The following is a 6,310-nucleotide window of genomic DNA, read 5'->3' on the forward strand; positions in this document are numbered from 1 at the left end:
TTCACCCAATCCCTCAGGAAATCCAGGTAATTCGCAAAAACACTTTTACGGGGATTCTAGAGCACGTAAATAAGTAGGCCTACCAATTACCGTTCATAACTTGGGTAAAGAAATTAAATTTGCATAACAGCGGCAATTATCATTAAACTGAACAGTGCAAAATAGTAGTTCAAATATTAAATTTACATTATATCGGCCCTGTAAACGTGGACCATAGGCCCACAGGTTTCCTAGTGAAAACAATCATTTCTCCTGCACTTGTTTATATTATGAAGAACTATACATAGGAGAAAAAAGTCAGATATTGTCAGAACAAGCACGTGATGAAAACCACAACATCAGCCACTTCAGAATACTGACCCTCCGCCACTCATCAACAGTCAAATAGGAGAGACAATAAGACGATACTGATCTCATCTATCGCCTTGGCAACACCCACCCGAATGGAATAAATAAGATATTTTCTTTCCTATAACTTTCAAGTGTGTCTATGTTTGTATGTATGCTCATGTGCGTACGTATACATATATACTTATGCACACACGCAGCATATACATTTAGTTATTCTTTTATTACTATTACTTAATAAATTTTTTTCACCATTGATTTTTGTATTTTATATTATTTATTTTTAGACATCAGATTACCAGCTATCTTTCAAACTTTAAAAACTTAGAAACATGACATTGTTGCCTACGCTCTGCTTATTTATTTAAAACCTCACTATTTGATTATGTGTATAAATATATGCATATAAATATGCATGTATTATTATTATAATCCTAATTTTATGATAATATTGAGTTGCTACTGATTCACGTGTATGCTTTTTTAGATTGGTTGTAGCATGCTAATTTCGAACGATTGATTATCTTTTGTGGATATTAAACTACTTGTTAATTTTTTTTCTTCGCCAAAACTTGAGGGTGGTCAGAGGGCTTCCCCATGTCAAGGAGTGATACGTATACTTGTACAAATTGGTATGAGTTGGGATTATGATATACTGCACGTGGATCCATTTCCTGATTGGAAAGTGTGGTATATCAGAATTATTATTGTCTTTAGAAGACTCCTCGCTACTCCAACAGACAGTGAAAATTCATTATGTATATTACAAAAGACGACAAATAAGTTAAGACTTACACAGTCATTGTGACTAAAAACTTTAAATGTTCACTTGTGTACTTGTTTTCCTGCTGTCCGTGTTCGATTGACTTTCTGCATAACATTTCCAGATTCTGCGTTCTGACGGATAATTTAAAACTTGTCTGTGTGCTTGAATGCCGGAAATGTAAATTTCAACATCTGTAACAAATGTCTTCTTGTGGCCAGATAAGAATTCGACCTCATTTCAAGTTAACTCTTGCGTGACTTGGCTGAAACGCGATGGAGATTAATTACCCTTTTATTATATCATAGGCTGTGAGTCCTGAATATCTAAATCGCCTGACATGTCCACCGCCCAATTTATTCCCTAGTTATAATGTTAAATTTAGCAATGAACTGAATACTATCTCTTCCTGTCCATTTACTATATGTAAAACTTTTTAACTGACAACCAGAGTTCTCTGAAATGGGATCATTAATATCATAATGTACATCCTATATCAGTTTATACTTCAAGCGTACTCCCTTAGGAGAGAAAATTGTGAAGAAAAGGTTGTAATTTTATATCTTCAAGCAGTATCTAGAAATATTAATATTTTCATTTTAGGTTTGTTTTTTGTTTTTAATTATGCACAAAGCTACATAAGGGCTATCTGTGCTCTGCCCACCACGGGTATCGAAACCCGATTTCTAGCGTTGTAAGTCCGCAGACATACCACTGTGCCACAGGGGGGCTTCCTTTTAGGACCAAAACTCATGAAAATTAACTCAAAATCCTTTTATAATCATTTAATCCACGAAGGGGCAACGTTAGGTTTGGTTTATTTGTTGTTAAACACAAAGCCACAGATCCTCCACAAGTATCAAAACCCGAGTTTTAGCGTCGTAATCTTGCAGAATATTCACTGAGTCACTGGGGGAAAAGGGGCAAGAAACTCTCCCTTTTCGGCAGTTCAAGGTATTTTTTAAGTTACCAAAATCACTGAATTTGACATGTTTAAGGATAGATTTACTTTTACATAAGGAGCTATTGCATCTTTTCGGTATTTCTCACATTAGGATACCGCTTCGTTTCTTGGGTCATCTCGCCAAAGTTTAACCTTCTGTCTCAAAGAACCAAAATATTTTCTTTGAAAATATGCATGTATGAGACTCGCGTTTTTTGATACTGGATATTAGTCTAGTGTGGGAAATGATTGAAGGCAACTGGATACTTTAATTAACAAGTCCTAGTCTTTGTAATGAACATGATCAAACTTTCATTAACATAGTGTGTTTTCATGTTGTTGTTTTTGTGAAAAATAAATGTTCTAAGAGGCCTAACCGAAAATATAAGTGTTTAATTCTCAAAGCAGGTATTATGTATGTTGTTTTAATATTATCGAGCATACTATTACCCATAAAATACTAAGTCAGATATGTAATTCCGAATCATTCAGTTTAGAAGAGAATAAGAGCTTGATGGTTTCCTAGTGCATGTTGTCAGGATAGCATTCCAAAATATGTGAAATAATAGTAACAAGGGAGTATGTTAATGTTTCCCATTTGTTAAGATATTTGTTTGTTTGTTTGAAGTTAAGCACAAAGCTACACAATGGGCTATCTCTGCTCTGCCCACCACGGGTATCGAAACCAGGTTTCTAGTATTGTAAGTCCGCAGACATACCGCTATGCCACTGGGGAGGCTTATTAAGATATAGATATTTAAATTAGTATTATGCAAAACGCAGTATTATTTAGGGGTGGGGAAGCTAATTCTTTAGCGTGAACTTACTTTAAAATATGTTCTTTGTATAGAGTTAATTGCATCAATTTAGTTGTACCTATTTTGAATAGAACTCAGATTCAAAAACATAAAAGTCGATTTGTTTTTTTTATTAAGCTAGATAATGGGCTATTTGTGCTCTGCCCACCACGAGCATCAAAATCCGATCTTTAGAGTTATAAACCCACAGAGTTACTTCTGATCCACCAGTTGGAATAAATAATAATAATAAAATGGTTCGGTAGTAATTCAAGCTATTTATAAATTGTTAGATTCAGATACTGAGAGAGACAAATTGAAGATAAGTTATATTAAATTCCACCTAACACCCGTACCTTGAAAGTTAATTCGATGTTAGCTTCAGTGAATGAAAATATATGTTTTTATTTATCAGTAACAGCGTGTTTTGTGAGCGTTTAAGTAAGAAAAAAAAAGATCCGATAATTCGTTAAGTCTATTCAAATATCTGAATCTTAACTCCACGTACTGAAATTTGTTTTCTTAGATATGTTTTGAATAAATCTCTAAAAATGACTGTTTAATCTCTTCTGAATCATGGCTTTGCTCAAATTTATGACATAGGAATTTCAAAATTTCATATTATTCAGACTTTTTTTCACATTTCTACTGTTTTGACGTGATAAAAATCCCAAAACTTGATTCATTTGCATTAACGACAGATTAAGGAAATGGGTCACAATGTTTTAACTGCAAGTCAAAAACTTTGTGCATACAAACACTTGTGTGTATGTGTGTCAATTAGAATCTGGCACTTTGATATTGTTTAATTAAATAGTGCACGTGTTTATCACTTGGTACTACCAGATGCTATTGCATTGAAAAGGTTTATTTATTGTTAAGCTCAAAGCTACACAATGGGCAATCTGTGCTGTGCCCACAAGTGGTATCGAATATAATTAAAGACTGAAATTTAGAATAATTCGTCTATTATTTTGGGTTTATTAACTGCATCTGCACTAAAATACTTACAAAGACTATTTAATTAAAGAATAAATATTTGACATCAAAATTATTTTAATACAACTCTTAGTAGTAGCCGCGAAAAGAAATAATATTATTCTATGATAAAAATGAAACATTTCTATCCAGGATAATAATCGGTGTACGCGCGAAACTTAAAAGGATACTTCTAATATGAGTAACACAAGAAGTGTAAACCTTTGCTAAGGTTTTATTTTTATTAATTCCACAGTGGATCAGTGGTAAGTTTACGGACTTACAACACAAGAATCCTGGGTTTGGTTTCCAGTGCTGGACAGAGTGCAGAAAACATATTTATGGCTTTTCCCTAAAATTCATAAAGAAACAGCATTATGTGATTCATGTTTCTCACTGTTTCAGAGGCGGGAAGAATATTGATAACATAAAAACTTTTTTAGAGAGCATGCATGTGCTAGAAAATACTCAAACCAGATATGTTTTTTTTTATTTTGTTTATTTATTCCATTTCTTGTTCATGATTCTAGAAATGACCTACATTTGTTTATTTATTACGTTACCATGGAGATTAATATATTAATCAATTTCATAAACGAGCAATCATAAAACTGTTGATTGGTTTATGAACATTCTTCAAGTAGTGTAGATATCAGATTTGTAAGTATCGTTTTAACATTCAGTTACAAGTCATTTGGGAACATTTTTAATGTCAATAGTTATCATTACAGAATCAAGTAATTAGAACATTCAACTCAGTTAAGTTGCTGAAAATAAGTCTATTATTTTTGTCTGTAGAGTTCTATTGCCCACACTACTTCCAAGAGCAAAACCTGTCAAAGATATTTTAAACCAGTTGGGTTAATTATAACATTATTTTAAAAACGTAGTGCTGAACAGAATCCTTGACAAACAAACACATTTATTTAGTTTAAAGTTTTGACTTCTACAATTAACTCAGAAGGTTGACGTTCATCAAACAAATATTGTGTGCAAAATAAAGTAAATGGTGAATGTTACAAACTAAGTTATTTAATGCTTCTGAATATTTTCATCTTACCATTATCATTCCGATAGGTGTTGGCCTGATAAAACAGTTTTTTTCGCAGACTATGTATCTAAAATAACGATTGTATAATAATTTCAAAACCTGCGTTTTTTAAAAGCCTTGGATTGAAAATGTATATCGTATCGACCGCCACGTTATTTTACAGCCAATATCTGTAAATGTTCATTCTACAACGCCACCTGCAAGAATTGTGTTACATACGAAGAAAAACATTATAATTAATTACCTGTCAGGATTCATGTTGTTAATGAATGCTATTTCTTATTACTTTAAGTTCACTTAATCAAATGGTTGAATTAATACACTTAATAGTTTTGTATAAAAGCATTAGCATGATTAATCCTCAATAAAATATCATTCTATCTCTTGTAGTTTGTGTTTATAGAAGATTCAACAGGGTCTGTGGGAACTGATTTCTTGTCTTCCTGGACCGTGCGTTATTGTGATGATAAGCTATCTTTATTGACTGTAAGTAGTGCTACGCTAACCAAAGCTACACTGGAGTAACGTGAGAACCGAGTGACAAACGAACTGATGTGTTCAAAGTAATAGCATTGTCTAACAGTAACTCTTTCATAAGACCATTTCTAATTTCTGGAACATCGCTTCAAACCCACTCACGCATATTGTGTTCGTGAACGAATCGATTTTAAGAACTGTCGAACATTTAATTACAAGCTAACAGCTAGTTTGTTAAGCTTATATTTGCAATACTGAAATGTTTAAACAATGCAAAAAAAGAAATTACGTTTATGTTAGTATCGCATAAGCTATGAAGTGTAAAACGTGGACCTCGTACTTTTTAAACAGAATGTGTTATCGATGCTTCGAAGTTTGATAGTGAAAAATTATTTATCAGAAAATCTCGATTTAAAAGATCGAGTTTAATTAATTATAAAGTGACGTTTGTAATAGAAAAACAATGTGTATTTGTTGTCAGTGGCATCATTCATAACGTTGTATTTAACATGCAATACGAGTTTCCACACAGAGTCATATCCATTCATCCGTATGTATTCGAAAAACTGTGCGTATTGAAGGCAAACACAAAATAAGTATTCGGTTGTCTTTCCTTCCTCAGGACTCGAACGAGTTCAATCTAAGAACGCTCACGTTTTCCGCCTGGTTTCTTATTGGCTGATGTGGAAAACACAAAGGTTAAGAGCCTTTGAGTGATCCATTTTTTAAATAGCCACCAGACCACAGTAAATGATTTTACCTATTTTTTTTAAACTGTTTGCATGCATTTTTGCCACCATTGGAGCATACACCCCGATTTTGAGCTCTGTCTCGGTGATGTTGTTTTTCCTGAGGCAAAGTTCTTGGGGCTTTTTATTTTACTGTAAACTTACTTTCATACTTCACATAAAACAGCTACGTGTCAAGTGTACAAGGGCACTGAAAATCCTCCA

Source organism: Limulus polyphemus, unplaced genomic scaffold (genome assembly GCF_000517525.1).
Source record: "Limulus polyphemus unplaced genomic scaffold, Limulus_polyphemus-2.1.2 Scaffold2186, whole genome shotgun sequence".
Taxonomy (NCBI): Eukaryota; Metazoa; Arthropoda; class Merostomata; order Xiphosura; family Limulidae; genus Limulus; species Limulus polyphemus.